Source organism: Cupressus sempervirens, chromosome 7 (assembly GCF_028749045.1).
Source record: "Cupressus sempervirens isolate cs-2001-9-10 chromosome 7, ASM2874904v1, whole genome shotgun sequence".
Classification (NCBI taxonomy): domain Eukaryota; kingdom Viridiplantae; phylum Streptophyta; class Pinopsida; order Cupressales; family Cupressaceae; genus Cupressus; species Cupressus sempervirens.
The window spans coordinates 101,474,963-101,492,041 of NC_143124.1; the positions used below are offsets into that span (position 1 = coordinate 101,474,963).

At 31.6% G+C, this 17,079-nt stretch overlaps 1 pseudogene; it reads right to left on the minus strand.

The window, feature by feature from the left end:
- Nucleotides 1–507: 507 nt before the first annotated feature.
- LOC149545696 (disease resistance protein L6-like) overlaps nucleotides 508–17,079 on the minus strand; it is a 93,281-nt pseudogene continuing 76,709 nt past the window's right edge.

Here is a 17,079-nt window from a genome sequence, read left to right on the forward strand (position 1 = left end):
GTTATAATTGATTTGGAACTGTTCCCACTTCCCTTTTTACTCATAATCATAGAACACCGTATATTTCCGCTTTCACCAATATGACTTCTCCATATAATATTTTATCGGGTCCATACTTTATAGGCATTATATCAATTAGGGACAAAGTAGTGGGGTGGTTTTTATGGAATTAAAGGTGAATGTATGTTAGGAAAAGTGGCTTTATTAATCAAATTAGGAGTTTTGATTCACAAACCAATGTATTGGGAAATGAAGGTATTCCTTTTTAACATTACTCGCAATCAGAATCCTTTTGTTTCCTTCATCCTTTTGCTGACAGGGGATGAGGCATGGCTTGAGGTTGAGTGGTAGACACATGTACATTTTGCCATCAATTTACGTTGTTTGCAATTACCTTATTTTTTCTTGTGTCTTCTTTTTCAGGTTTTGGGCATTATGCCAAAAAATTCATACACACACCTTGCCAAACATCCCATGACTTTCTTCACATCTTTTTGTGTGTTCAACTTATGGGATGATGCCACCTATCTGTAAGTTGAGCATAAAAACTACTTGGGCTTCCAAGATAGCCACTGATGCTTCAATCACACCTTTCTTTGAACCTGCCATCAATCAGATCAGAAGAGAAATGACTCCAACTGCTTCCATTATCTTCACCCGATATGCAACCACGTGACATAGACAAACCAAAACCTTGAGGGCAAAGTGAAGCACGTTATTATGTTGGAGCAGTGTTAAAAGGTCCTCTAATATATCTTCCAATGACCCAATTTATATACCCACCTTAGACGTTCATTTTCTTACTCTCTAATAGAAGATCACAAAATTAGGCAAGATCAATACATTTCAATAATCAAACTTGGATAGAGAAGGTTTTTGTTCCTTATTTAATCATGACTAGGAAATGACCGATGATGCCATAAGGAACTGCGGGTACGTTCCTACCCATTGACAACCATTACAACTTCCAAAAAGGCATAATGGGCCATCCTTCATTGTAATAGTCTCGTGGTTATCCTAGTACTCGATTTGAGTACTTTTCTGGTTCTTTAAACACTCGAGCCAGTCATTCTCTATCTAGAAGATTATATTATCCTCTAACAAATTAGCCTGAGCTTGTGAGCTACTTATGGTTTCTAAACCTTAAAAATGGGTCTTGGTATCTAACTTTCGTGACTTCATTGAGAGATTGTGAATCATTGAAACCCTTTCCTTGTCATCTTTCGCACATGCATGATCTATGTGGATTTGCACCGCTTAATACGTGATCCTTCATGTTTGCTATCAGAAACATCTTTCCCAACTTTAACATAATGTGTCACCTTTTGTTGAGGTGATTTCCTCAAACTACCATGAGGCCCACGGCTCCATACTGCCCATGTTCACTGATTTTTGGTATCTCCTTATTCATTAATAAGATCATCAATGATAATATCTTCTCTGAATAGAACCTCAGCATTATGGACCTTGTACTCATGCGGGATTTGATAACAAATTTTTTCATCCACGAGAATTGATGACATTGGAGGAAGAGTCATCAATTTTCTTCCTTTCAAAATTATCTAAGGTAGTCTATTTTTTAAATGTGATCCCACTGATTCTAACTCCCTTGTCAGCATTTGTCGATGATTCTCACTTTAGAAGCATCAAGGACCACTAACGTCAGATCTGAGGATTTGGCAACAGCAATTACCTGTCGCGCCATTTTGAATTCTATCTTTTTGAATAACAATGAAACTCCTTTTTTGTTTCAATGGCCTTTTAAGAATTTTTGGTATCTTTGTAGACACTCTAAATCTTATCTTGTTAGATAGTTCACATATCATCATGCTAGTGACTAAAAAGTCAAATGCTTCATTAACTCCTTTTCAATCTATAATTTGGATTCCCTTGAATCAAGTAACAGCTTGCATTTGTACCCAAGTTACCTTATTTAGCTTTCCCAAACATTTATTTAACTCTTTAAAGAGTCTGGAAGAGATTCATGAAGTCACTTTGAACCTAATTTGAAAAACTCCTCTGAAATAAAGAATTGGGAATTGAACTCTGAATTGCCGAAACAAGATGAATCAAAAAATAAAATCCTAGAGCCTTAATTATTGAACCAAGATTCTAAGCCTCCCTTGCACATTTCAATCTTTAGAACTTCAAACCGCTGAATTTCTATACCAAAATATTGAACTTGACAATTTCAGCCAAGACCTGAATCTGTGAGTGGAACCAATGAGCCACCGTGAACTTCTGTGTTGAACTTTGAAAACCAGTCCTGAAATTGGAACTTGGAATTGGATTTTGCAAACTTGAATCTTTGAAGCTCTTTGTGAAGTCATTTGATCTTGAATTAAATGGTCTTTACACCTCTGCACCGGATCATAGACATTGAAGACATTGAATCTGAAACCTGTCTCTGAATCTGCATTTTTAGCCCAGAATTTGAACTTCACTTGTTTTGAACCTCCAGGATGAGTCAATTGAACAATCAAACCACTTTGAACTACTTTGAACTAAGGTTCAAAGTGGTTCAAAAACATGAATTACAAGTTTTAAAATTATGACCATATCGGTTACTAACACATATGCAAGTAGAGTTCTTACTTCTTCCATCCTTGAAACAGGGGCAAATGTTTCCCCATAGTCTAGTCCTTCTCCTTGTGCATAACCTTTATAGACTAGTCTAGCCTTATTTCTTGTGATCTCACCATTCTCATCTAGCTTATTCCTGAATACCCACTTGGTACCAATCACATTCTTATCAACTGGTCTTGGAACTAAAGTCTAAGTTTTGTTCTTCTCTATTTGCTCTATCTCTTCTTCCATAGCTTTCCACCAATCATCATCTTTTAGTGCATCTCTCACTATTTTGGGTTCAATCTTTCTTATAAGACATGATTCATTTCTTAGTTTGTTCCTTGTCATTGGTCTAGCTTCCTTGTCACCAATAATTTGTTCAGCAGGGTGATGTCTTCTCACATACTTAGATAGCCTTGGTTCTATCCTTATTTCCATGTTTGGTCTTTCAGCATTAGATTCATTGTGCACATCTCTTTCAAGTAGCTCAGCATCTCTTTTATCTATTATAATTTTATAATCAGAATATACATTTTCTTCATTCTACAACTTGGCTTTTGAATGCAACTCGACATTCATTGGTGGTGACTTGGTAGATACTGAAACTTGTTGTTGATTCCCAACTTGATTGGTAGCTTCTTCTTCTATAGGTATTTCTTCATAGAAGTATACAAAACATCTATACTCTTCTAGTTTCTTGATGGGTTCATCATCTTGAACTTCTATATGCTCATCAAAGTTTACATTTGCACTCTCCACAATTTTGTTAGTGTTAGTGTTTAAACATTTATATGCTTTACTTCTAGTGGAGTATCCAAAGAATATACCTTCATCACTCTTTGCATCAAACTTGCCATTTTTAGAATCTTTAAGAATATAGCACTTACAACCAAACACTTTGAAATTTTTTACATTGGGTGAGTGACCATACCATAATTCAAAAGGTGTTGCATTTGTACCTTTCTTGACTTGTACTCATTTCAAGGTGTAGACAGTTGTACTTATAGCTTCTCTCTAGTTCTTTAGAGTAACATTCTTCTCCATCATTAATGTTCTAGCATAGTCCATCACTGATCTATTCCTCCTCTCTGCAATTCCATTATGTGGGGAAGTTCTAGGTGCTGATGTTTGTCTCTTAATTCCTTTGTCATTACAGAACATCTCAAATTCTCTTGATGTGAACTCTCCTCCTCTGTCTAATCTTAGGCACTTTAGACTCTTTCCTGTTTCTTTCTCAATCCTGGCCAAATACCACTTAAACATTTGAATTGCATCAAATTTTTCCTTTAAGAACATGACAGTCATCATTCTAGAGTAGTCATCAACAAACAACATTATATATTTGTCTCCTTTGTAACTTTGCACTTCTATTGGACCACATAAGTCATTATGGACTAACTCTAGTACTTCTTTGGAAGTATAGGATTTGCTTTTGAAACTTGACTTGGTCATCTTTCCTAGCTGATACTGTTTGCACATTGTATTGTCAAGCTTCTTCAATTTAGGCCAACCTCTGACTTTCTTCATATTGTTGATGCTAATCAAATTGTCAACTTTGACATGACATAGCCTTTTGTGCCATAGCCACACATCATCAAATATTAAAATAAAATAGGTAGCATCCTCCATATCTAGGTAAAATAGATTATTCCTATTTTGGTCTCCTTTTCCTATCATATTTCCATCAATGTCATAGATTTTGGCAGTTTTGTTTCCAAATTCTACGGTGAATCCTACATTGCCTAACTATGACACACCCAGCAGATTGTAGTTCAATCCTTCAACATAATATGCATTATCATGTGAAATTTTCTCTGTAATCTTAATGGAACCTTTTCCTTTGATTAGAAATGGAGCATCATTTCCAAATCTAACACTATTTCCATCATACTGAGTAAAGGTAACAAACTTACTTTTGTCTCCTATCATGTGATGTAAACATCCACTATCTATGATCCACCTGTCATTCTCATTTACACAAGTTACCAGTGTTGTTGCCTCATCTTCATCTGACTCATCCTTCATAGCTACATAGACCACCTCATCATCATTTTCATCAGAATTCTCTTCCTCAACAATGTAGTCTCTACTATCATCTTCTCTTCTATTCTTATACTTGTTGCCTTCTTTGTAGTTCTTCTTATGTGTACACCTTGTAGAAATATGTCCTACTTCATTGAAATTAAAACAAATAATAGGTAGCTTACCTTTGAATTTTCCTTTGCCTCTTTGAAATCTTCTAGCTAGCAATGCTTCCAACTGTTCCACATCTTCTTCATCTGTGTTGCTATCAGTAGATGCATATTTTATCTTTCTTTTCTTCTTCTTTGGTTTCACCTCTACAGTGTCTTTCAACAATAGCTTGGCCTTAGAGGCTGATTCAAGATTCTTAGGTCTATAGTCATCAAAGTTGGATAACTCAAATACAATAAGTCTTCCAACTATACCTTCAAGAGTTAGTTTGTTTCCTGGAATGCATCTCAACTCTTGGATCATTGATACTCTAATAGCATAGATGGGGAGTAAGGCTCTTAAGACTTTGCTAATAACTGTTTCATCATCTAAATGACTAGTTGCACTTTTTATTGCACTTACTACTTCCTTTATTCTAGAGGCATATTGAGCAATGTTCTCACCTTCCTCCATTCTCATGTCATCAAACTTTCCTCTTAGGCTTTCTCTTTTTTCCCTTTGGACATTCTGATCTCCTCCATAAATATTTGTCAAGGCTTCCCACATCTTCAATGAAGAGGTACATCACTTGATGTCATTAAATTCAGCATAGCTGATAGTAGAGGCAATCTCCAACATTGCCTGATTGTGCTCCTTCTTTTTCTTCATATCTTTTATATTAGGGACACCAGCTAGATCAACATGTTCTACTATGATTGAATTTTGTGCATGATCACCTATAGATCCAAGGTGTAGCTTCATTAAACTTATTCATGTAGCAAAGTTATCTTTGTTGAGCTTGGGAACTTCTCTCTTAGACATCTTGACATTTCCTACTTCTAGTACCTTTAAACTAAATTAGCAGATGCTTATGATACCAATTGTTAGAAATGCTTGAGATGAACTGAGATGGGGGGGGTGGGGGGGTGAATCGGTTATTCAAGGTCCAAATTTCCTAATAAAAATTTTCATATAGTATAGCGAGCCCATTCAAACTAACCATGCAGCCAAGCTAAACATTCTTCTTAGCAAGTTACTGATAAATCAACATGTGCAAATAAGACATGAGAAAATCAACACATAGCACAATGATTTACATAGAAACCTAATGTGAGAAAAACCACCAATAACATGCTACCTTGTTTCTCACTCTTCTAAAATGATGTCCTGTGAAAGGCCTACCTTGTTAAAGGCTACAAAATGCACTGTTAAATGTGACTCGATTAAGGGATTTCAAACACCCTGTTAGGAGTGTGCCTAGTTAAAGGACTTTAGAAAATTCACTTGGAATGTCACCCTATTAAAGAATTTCTCAATGGTTGCTAGACCAACCTAAGTCCATAGGATGTTTTCCTAACTGATACAATTGCAAGAGAGTAACAATAAGGGCTTTTGATCTGATTTAACTCACAACATAACTTGCAGATTTTAGATTTCAATTTAGCTCACAAATTTTCCTAGCTTTTAGTCTCTACAACTCTGACAGCTTGTCCTCCTTTCAAGCTTTATCTCCTTGAGTCTCCATTCTCATTGTGCCAATGCAATCACCACTATGGTCTCTTATCGAAGTAGAGTCTCTATACTTTTTTCTTCCCTCTCAATGCCTTCTCCTTGACACCACACACTCTCTCTAGCCAAACTCTTTTGCTTCATGACCTATAGCTCCTTAAGTAGGAGTTTGGAATACTTTTCCTGCTCAAATCTTTCCACTCATATTTTGGGTTTGAATTGATTAGGTAAGATACGATGTATCTTCTTGTCATCTTGTTTCTTCTAGAAACATCATGTGGAATCCACCTGTATTCCCCTAAAAATAGTTAACCTAGAATTCTGTACCACTAGCTCAACATCCTTATCTTCCATCTGGTTCAAAAAATTCAAGGTAACAAACTTATTAGCTTAGATCTGGTGAATCTTTGACCTTTTAAATAATGCAGCAACTCAACACTATTGACTTTCTAATACTTGGTACATATTGTGTTACTTGGCACCTACTGTGGATTCAATCAGAATCAACTAAGTGTTACTGATGTTTAGAACATACTGAGTTCCTCGGCACCTATTACATTTTGTCTAGCTCATCACCTAAACTTTCTTGGCACCTATTTTTTCACTCAGCACACACTAGATTTTGCATTTTCTTGGCACTTACTGATAATCTACTCGACTTGAACTAACTTGCTCAACACCCACTAATGAATTTAGTCAAGCTTTGTAGACAGACTTGTTAAAACTTATTCTTCTAGAGTTTCTAAGTATAGCCAACCTCTGTATCTTCAAGTGTATTATCAATACATCATTTTACCATTGTCTTCATTGATCCTTGTACTTCATTACAAAATCATAACTTAACCTTTCCCTTAGATGCTTTTGTTACATCTTATTGATTAAATCATCTTCATCAATCAACTAAGTGATTGTACTTGGATCTTATAAGCAATTATCATTCTAGCAAATAGTAGGTTTGACATTAGCGACAAAACAATGATTGAAAATATTCTTTGTCAACAATCTCCCTTTTCTAATAATGATATTATCAATTAGATTTCAAAAACTAATACAATTGTTAGAGAGTAATAGTAAGGCTTGATCTGATAACAACTTACAACTTCATTTGCAAATTATAGATCATTATTTTAGTCCTTAGTTCTGCTTGGCATTCTTACTTTTTAGCTCTGACAACTTTTTCACCCTTCAAACATTCATATCCTTAAGCCTTCTTGCTCAACATGCCAATGCAATCTCTTCTCTTAGGTCACTTGATGAAGCAAAAAACCTTGACTCCTTGTCTTCATTAAGTTCTTGCACTTAACCACCTTTTCTTCTGACTAGCCATTCCTATAAATAGGAAATTAAGATCTTTTGCCACTCATTCTCCATCATCTAAATTAGGGTTAGGATTAATTAGGTAGGATACAATGAATTTATCTTACATTCCATATCTCTTCTAGAAACTTCTACTTGAATCCTCTTTGAATTTGCCTAAAAATGGTTCCCCTTACTACCAGCTCATCAACCTTATCTTCCAACTAGTTTAGAAATTCCAAGAAAACAAATTAGTCAGCTTAGATCCATCAAATTCACAATCTTTTGAATAATATAGCCACTTTGCATTATCTGGCTTCTGATGCTCGGCACATACTGCATTGCTCAATGTCCTTTGTAAAATCACTTGTCATGAACTAAAGTTTACTAGTGCTCAACATAAACTAAAATTTACTTAGCATCCTTTGTTTTTCTTGGCATACTCTAGAATGAACTTTTACTTGGCTCCAACTGATTTTTTGCTCAGCTTCTTGGCACCTACTATCCACTCCATTAAGCTTGGCAAACAAACTTTGTGTAACTTACTCTTCTAAACTTGTTTAGTGTAACTAGCCTTTGTAAACTTAATTAGATTATCAATACATCATGTTATCACTCTCTTAACTAATTCTTGTACTTCTTTACATAATCATAACTTCACCTTTTTTCTAGGTGCTATTGTTACATCTTTTGATCAAATCCTCTTCATCAATCAAATAATTGATAGTACATAGTACTTTAATCACATAAGCAGTTGTCTTACTAGAAAATAATAGGTTTGACATCAGTGACAAAACAATGATTGAAACATATTGATCATACTTGTATGTTCTCAACAATCTCCCTCTTTTATTATTTTCAATCTATTCTAAACAAGAAAACTTGATTTATATTATTCAAATGATATTTTTTTCATAATTTTCATAACTAAAATATATTCTTCCTTTTTACCACTTTCCATCTTTATGAATTGATTATCATTAGCTACACACAAAATCTGACATTACATCCATTTGATACACTTTCCAATCATTTTGTGTAGCTATTGCTACAATAGTTCAAACTGTGTCAAGTCTAGCAATTGGAGAAAATGATTCATTATAATCAGCTCCATATTGTTGTGAAGAACCTTTAGCAAATAGCCTTGCCTTATGCTTAACAATTTCACCTTTTGCATCAAATTTAGATTTGTAGACCCATTTGACTCCTATACATTCTTTCCCATGTTTTATTTCTTGTAATACAGTCCATTTCTTCATTGATTTCCTTGATCCATTTATCTTCTTTAATTGCTTATCAAAATACAATGGATCACAAAAAAATAAAGCAAAACTTGAGCATATGTCTACATTCTCTTCTTCCTAATCATATATCTCTTTTAATCTTCTTGTTTTATTACCTTTGTACCTTAGTTTTAAGAATATAGCATCTAATTCATTACTTACATTTGAACGTGGAGGTGAGGCTCCTTGCACAAATTTCATTGGTGGAGTACTAGGTGGCATTTGAGTACCTTCTCCTTTTGATTCATCTTCACTTGGAAATATTGGTACTTCACTTGTGACTCATTTATTAGAATTTCCATCCCATGAATCTTCTTCTTCAAATTTAACATCCCTGCTAATGATCGATTTCTTTGAAATAGGGTTATATAATCGATAAGCCTTTGATTCTTCACTATAACCAATAAAGATGAATTTTTTACTTTTATCATCCAATTTCTTTCTCAACTCTAATGGAACCAATTAATAAGAAACACATCCAAAAACTCTAAAATGGGATACATTATTTTTCATACCATTCCATGCTTCTTGTGAAATTGTGTTCTTAACACTCTTTGTAGGACTCTTGTTCAAGATGCATACAACACATGCTACTGCTTCTACCCAAAACTCATTGGATAAATTTTTAGCCTTAAAAATACTCCTTTCCATTTCCATTATGGTTTTGTTATTCCTCTCTACTACACCATTTTTTTGCGGTCTGTACCTTGTGGTAAATTGCTTCTTAATTCCATGAAATCTGCAAAATTCTAGAAACTCGTTAGAATTGAATTCACCACCTCTATCAGATTGTAATAACATGATGTAGAGACCACTTTGTTTTTCAACAAAAGTTTTAAACTCCTTGAATTTTTCAAAATTTTCACTCTTTTGTTTGAGAAAGTATATCCAAATCTTCTTGCTAAAATCATCAATAAATGTTGGGAAATATATATTTTCTCCTAATGATGGATTTTGCATAGGTCCACATATATTAGTGTGAACTAATTCCAATGGTTCTCTTGCTCTATATGAACCTCCTACTGGGAAGCTTTCTCTATGTTGTTTTGCCAATATACAACTTTCACATGAACTTGGTGGTTGCACTATTTGAGGCAATCATCTCACCATATTTTTCTTTTGTAACAAGCTCAAAGCATCAAAATGAAGATGACCATACATCAAATGCCATAGCTATGATTTCTTTGAGAATATTGTCTTGAAACTAACTTTTTTTCCTCCTTGAATGCAATGAATATGAAGCGGGAACATTCAAATTTTGTGTCATGTTGACCCTTGTAATTAACCCACCACCAGGACTTCTATTCAAGATTGTGCAAACATCATTATCAAAAGTAACTTTTTAACCTTTTTGTACTAGTTGACCAACACTCATGAGATTGTGTTTTAATCTAGGTACAAAATAAACATCATGAATATATCTATTTCCTCCATTTTTTGTCAAGACATTTATAACACCTTTTCTCCATTACAGAGACTTTACTGTCATTTCCTAGCTTTACTTCAGATTTTACAAAATCATCCAAGCTATCAAATAAATCTTTATTTCCACTCATATGGTTACTACATCCACTGTCTAAGAACCATATATCACTAGAACTTTCTTGAGCAACATTACAAGTTATGAATAAACTTCCTGAATTGTTATTAGATACATCTAAGTAATTAGCACCATTTTTTTCAATATCCTCTTGTTTCTTTCTACATTCACCTGAAAAATGACTAAATATCTTACAATAATGGCATAGGATTTAAGATTTACCAAACCTTGATGATTGGTGTTGAAATGAACTTCTACCATGTCCTCTGTTCCAACTCTAAATGGATTGATTTTTTATTTCTTCTTGATTTGGACTTCCATGTCCATCTATGCTTCTATCTCTTCCTCTACCTCTGTAGTTTGATCTTCCTCTTCCTCTACCAAAAGATACTTGTGATCTAAAAGCATTCTCCAAAGAAGAACTATCCTTTCTATTCATTCTAGATTCATGAGATAAAAGTGACCCCATTAACTCATCAACAGAGAGTATTGTCAAATCCTTAGATTCTTTAATGACAACAACAATGACATCAAATTTTCTAGGAAAACTATGAAGTATCTTTTCAACAACTTTTTGATCTATTAAATCATCACCATATGATCTAATCTAATTAACCACATTCATTATTTGATTTATAAACTAATCAACTATGTTTGAATCCTTCATACACAAATTTTTAAAATCACACCTTAAAGTTTGCAATTTAGCAATCTTAACTTTTGATGTCCCTTGATATGCTATATCTAAAATATCCCATGCAATTTTAGACTTTTTAGTTATAGAAACCTTAGGAAAAATTGGTTCATCTAAAGATTGATGAATTAGAAACAATGCTTTAGCATCCTTTTTACTATTATCTTGTATTTTATATTTTTCATCTTGTGATAATGCAAACTCATCTTGTGGTTCATTAAAACCATTTTCAATAAGATCCCATATGCCTTGAGAACAAAACAATGTTTTTATTTTTATAGCCCAAAATTCATAATTTTTACCAAAAAATATTGGAATTTTTGATTGAGCTATACTACTCCCTAAAGCCATATTAATACTCATAGCTCATAGTTACAATTGCAATTTAGAATGTTTTCTTTACAAAGCAAAAATACTGAGAAAGTCTAAGCCAATGAAATGTGCTTAAACAAATAACAACTTATTTTCCCCACATATCTTCCCATTTGACTTCAAATCATACCTTCTTTCAACCATTTAACTGATAGTACCTTTGTAGTAACTTTACTCCAGCTTTACTTGACCTGCAAGCAACAAAGCATTAGAAACTCTATTCACTGCTACAGTAGTTACAAATATTTATTTTCTTCCTAGGCCCAACTCTTAATGCTCTGATACCAATTTGAGGGCAACAATTAAAGACAAATACACAAGAAGGAAAAATTATTATATTGCCTTACTGCCTTACTAAATACATTACAATAAGCCTCTATTTATAGAGCTCTACAACACTTTGGAATACAAACCATACTTATTATAATTAATATTATAATATATTATATTATTGCATAGAATTTAATATGGGCAGCTAAGTCAAGCAGTTGGAATAGCTGGGATGGATAATTTTTTGCTATCGACAATGGTGGGAGGCGAGTAGTTAGTGTGGACGGCTGAAGTGCGGATTGCTGATAGTGGGTGGCTAGAAGAAATTAATACTGCCAACATATATCTCCCCTTCTCTTCACATTTAGTAGATGCCTTGGTATACTCCCTTTACTATGAAGCAAAGAGCGAAAGGTTTTACTATGGAAAACAATGGAATGATCTGAACTAACTCCTACGACAACCATGCAGAATAAATTTTATCTTTTGGATTGTTAGACTAATTGTTAGCGTCTCTTTTAATAAATCGTAGCATCATTTAATAATTTCTTGTGTTTTTATAAGTCTAATTATTAAATCCAACATTAATTATAGTAATTGCTCTAACATGGAGAAAGATAGCTAGGGCAAAATAGATTGAATAACATTTTCAAAATTATACAGGCCTGAAATGCACCATCAAGAAAAAGTTAGATGAAAATGAAAAGCTAGATTAGGAAAGAAAGTTAAGATCAAAAGTAATTGTTTTATAAAACATCACTATCTTGGATAGAAATTCTAGGATGTGGCTATTCTATGATCAAATTTCAAAAAATCAAAAACAAAAAGATTTATTTTAAAATTTTCAATATTTGTTCTTCATGATCTATATATTTTGTGATTGAAACAACAAATTTTTTTAAAAAAGATCTCTTTGTTTCTTCCTAAATCTAAAAAAAAACATATTTTACTTCTTCTTCTTTTCCTTTGGTACATTTTATCCAAAGATTAGAAAGTGCCAAAATTTCAAATTAGAAGGGTTGGGTTTTATTGGTGAATGTTTAGATTTAATGAGGAAAGGTAAAGATAATGAAGTAAAGCTAAAGAAATGTTTGAGGTTACAAGAAATGTTAAGAATTATGAAACATTTACAAGGAAGACTTTCTCAAGCAACCAAATGCTTGAATGTTCTTATCTTAAATTATTATTGTTTCATATTCAAGGGTTTTGGTCATTAGGTTGTTTAGTGCAATATCACCAAGGAATAGGAGGTTCAATGCTTTAGTTGTCATAAGTCTAGGCATAAGAAAAATCAATGTAGAAGTCAAGTTTTTAATTTAGGTAGGAAGAATGGAATGAACAAGATATTTCATTAATTTTTTTATGACTGTATAGAGAAGGATATACTATTAGGTTGATCTTTCCATGGTCAATACTTCCAAATCTACATAAGTGGATCTCTCCAAATTGGAGTCTTATGGCAAAGGGTAAGATGAAAATTTATCCTTGTGGATTTGGATTTTTCCCCCTCCTAAAGATTGAGAATCTATTCTTGACATGCGGGATCATAAGTGAATTCTCATCCTCTCTCTTCATCTCTAGATGCTCCACTTTTAATCTTTAAACGAGTATAGTTATGTCTCCCTTTTATGGGTAATACTACTTTGTTTTCTCTTCTATATTTAGTGGAATAGAAACTATGACATTATTGGTAGTGCTTTGTGCCATTTCCTAAAGGTCCAATTGAAAACTAGCTATTTTCTCATACATCATTTATCCATATCCTTGTTGATACAGATTTGTTAAAGGATTTAGTAGGTGAGATTGTACTTCAAATGATTTTCCTTGGACTCCAAATATTTATTAAGATGACATTACTTTTCCTAAAGATGATTTTTTTTTCAAGGTCATAGGCTTCAACCCCAAGGCCATAGAGCTTTTGGGGCAGAGGAGGCTACAAAAGCCACCCTATTGCACAAATTCAAATCTTTAATGGGTTTGATATTAGGATCACATAGAGGAGCATCAGAAGGTGGAAAGTTTGGGCCCAAACAATGTTGTTTGATATCATCTATAATTTGGCACTTTCTTGTCCAATTGGTTCTATATTTAAATATATTGTATCTACAAATCCACCAAATTTACTATTCTCTATTTAAAAAAGTTTGCATATAATTCAATTTTATGTCATTTGCACAATCACATTAATTCCATATGAAATTCATAATGCAAATATCTATATTATATAATCACATTAATTCTATACAAAATTTACAATCTAAATGTTTATATGCTAGAATTTGATCAAGATTTAATGAGTTCATATCAAGCTGTATGGTAATATTTGACCAAAGGTCTATTAGTTTACATAAAGTTTGTCAAATATTTTATTAGAATTTTGGAAGTCGTATCAAACTCTATCTTTATTAATTTAAATTTAATTAAAATTTATATCTTTATGTTTTGTCATATAATATAATAATTAGTTAATACACTCTAATAAAAACTTTTCACACCTTTTTTTGCTCAAAATTATTTTTTTCTTGTCTAAAAGTTGTGATTTGTGAGCCCTCTTAGCAAAAAGTTTTCTTATCCAACTATACATTTCAGTTATTTTTCATATTTTCTCATTATTTTTAAAAAATTTAACATATGATTTGTCAAATCGAAAGTTAATCTATGTTTTCTATTAGATGTAAAAGTTATTTTATTAATTTTATAAGTTAAAACAGAAAAGTATATCTGATAGAATTTTCAATGTTGCACAATATCTAAATAGAGTTTTTATGTCAAATTTACAAATCTAGTCCCCAACCAACAACAAAAATAAAAACTCTATATTAGATTGAATTCAAACAAAATCTATGTTACACAATCCACATGAACACTATGTTTGATGTAGCTGGGAAACAACTTTATCATTTCTTTCTTCCAGAATTAACACAGAGTTAAATGAAACAACATAAGCCGTAGGTAAAAATTACCCTTTTATACACATAAATCAATAGACTATCCACCATAGATCTGTGAAGCCCTTCTCACAATGATGTCAAAGCTAGGGAAATTTTGTTCATGTGAAATAAAAAATGTATAGTGGCAGACCATTGAAGATTTTATAGTAACAAGGCAAAATTTGCAAAAATCTAAAGTTGCATCAGCTGGGCTCGTGGAGGATTCTAGAAAATATTTTTCCTAATTTTTAGAGTGAAAAATCAATCTTATCCCCTAGTAAGATTGTTGGTAACCAATTTAAAAAAAAAAACTTTTTGATTAAATATTAACTAAAAAATAAAATGGCTTTTGAACTTTATAAGTTCCTTACTTTTGATCATAAAAAATAATTATAAATTGCAACCTAGAACATTAGTACCCTACCTATAAGTGAATTCTCATCCTCTCTATTCATCTCTAGATGCTCCACTTTTAATCTTTAAAGGAGTATAGTTATGTCTCCCTTTTATGGGTAATACTACTTTGTCTTCTCTTATATATTTAGTGGAATAGAAACTATGGCATTATTGTTAGTGCTTTGGGCCATTTCCTAAAGGTCCAATTGATGAATAGCTATTTTCTCATACATCCTTTATCCATATCCTTGTTTATATAGATTTGCTAAAGGATTTATTAGGTGAGATTGTAATTCAAATGATTGTCCTTGGACTCCAAATATTTATTAAGATGGCATTAGTTTTCCTAAAGATGATATTTTTCTCCAAGGTCACATGCCTCAACCCCAGGGCCATAGAGCTTTTGGGGCAGAGGGGGCTACAAAAGCCACTCTATTGCACAAATTTAAATCTTTAATGGGTGTGATATTAGGATCACATAGAGGAGTACCATAAGGTAGAAAATTTGGGCCCAAACAATGTTGTTTGATTTTATCTATAATCTGGCACTTTCTTGTCCAATTGGTTCTACATCTAAATATATTGTATCCACAAATCCACCAACTTTACTATTTTCTATTTTAAAAAGTTTGCATATAATTCAATTTTATGTCATTTGCACAATCACATAATTCCATACAAAATTCATAATGCAAATATCTATATTACATAATCACATTAATTTTGTACAAAATTTACAATCTAAATGTTTATATGCCACAATATTTGATCAATATTTAATAAGTTCATATCAAGTTGTATGGTAATATTTGATCAAAGGTCTATTAGTTCATATAAAGTTTGTCAAATATTTAATTGGAATTTGGGAAGTCATATCAAACTCTATTTTTATTAATTCAAATTTAATTAAAATCTATATCTTTATGTTTTATCATATAAAATAATGATTAGTTAATACACTCTAATAAAAACTTTTCACACCTTTGTTCGTAAAAAAAAACAATTCTTGTTTGGAAGTTGTGATTCGTGATCCCTCTTAGCAAAAAGTTTTTTTATCCAACTATACATTTTAGTTATTTTTCATATTTTTTTCATTATTTTTTAAAAATTTAACATATGATTTCTCAAATAGCAAGTTAATCTATGTTTTCTATTAGAAAATCTAAATTTAATTTTGACTTTTTAAATCGATTTAGATTTTTATTTTATTTTTTAAATTAGTTTTTTTTAGTTCTATATATATTTTGTTTATCTTTTGACTTTATGTTTTATCCTATTATTTTTTCTTATATTATTTTTCTATTTATTTTTTATAATTATTTTTATATGAAAATTATTTTAGATAATAGTCTTATCCATATATTATGAATTACATATAAATAAATAAAACTTTCACTTACTTTATATATATATGTATACATATATGTACATATATGTATACATATATGTATATATATATATGTATACATATATGTACATATATGTATATATATATACATATATGTACATATATTATACATATATGTGCATATATATGTACATATATGTATATATGTACATATATGTATACATATATATATGTATACATATATATATACATATATGTACATATATGTATGCATATATGTACATATATGTATGCATATATGTACATATATGTATGCATATATGTACATATATGCATACATATATGTACATATATGTATACATATATGTACATATATGTACATATATGCATACATATATGTACATATATGTATACATATATGTACATATATATATATATATATATATACATACATATATATATATAATTAAAATTAATTAAAATTTAATTCATCACATTAAATTATATTTAAATAATAATTTAATAATTAAACATTAATTTTACCTTAATCATTATTTAATGAACTTGACAATATATGCAGTAGAACAAGAGTTCTAGAGGAGTTAGAGTTCTTGCCTTTTGTGGGAAATGATATATAAATTTATGTTTTGTACATAAATATGTACATATATGTACATATATGTACATATATGTATACATAT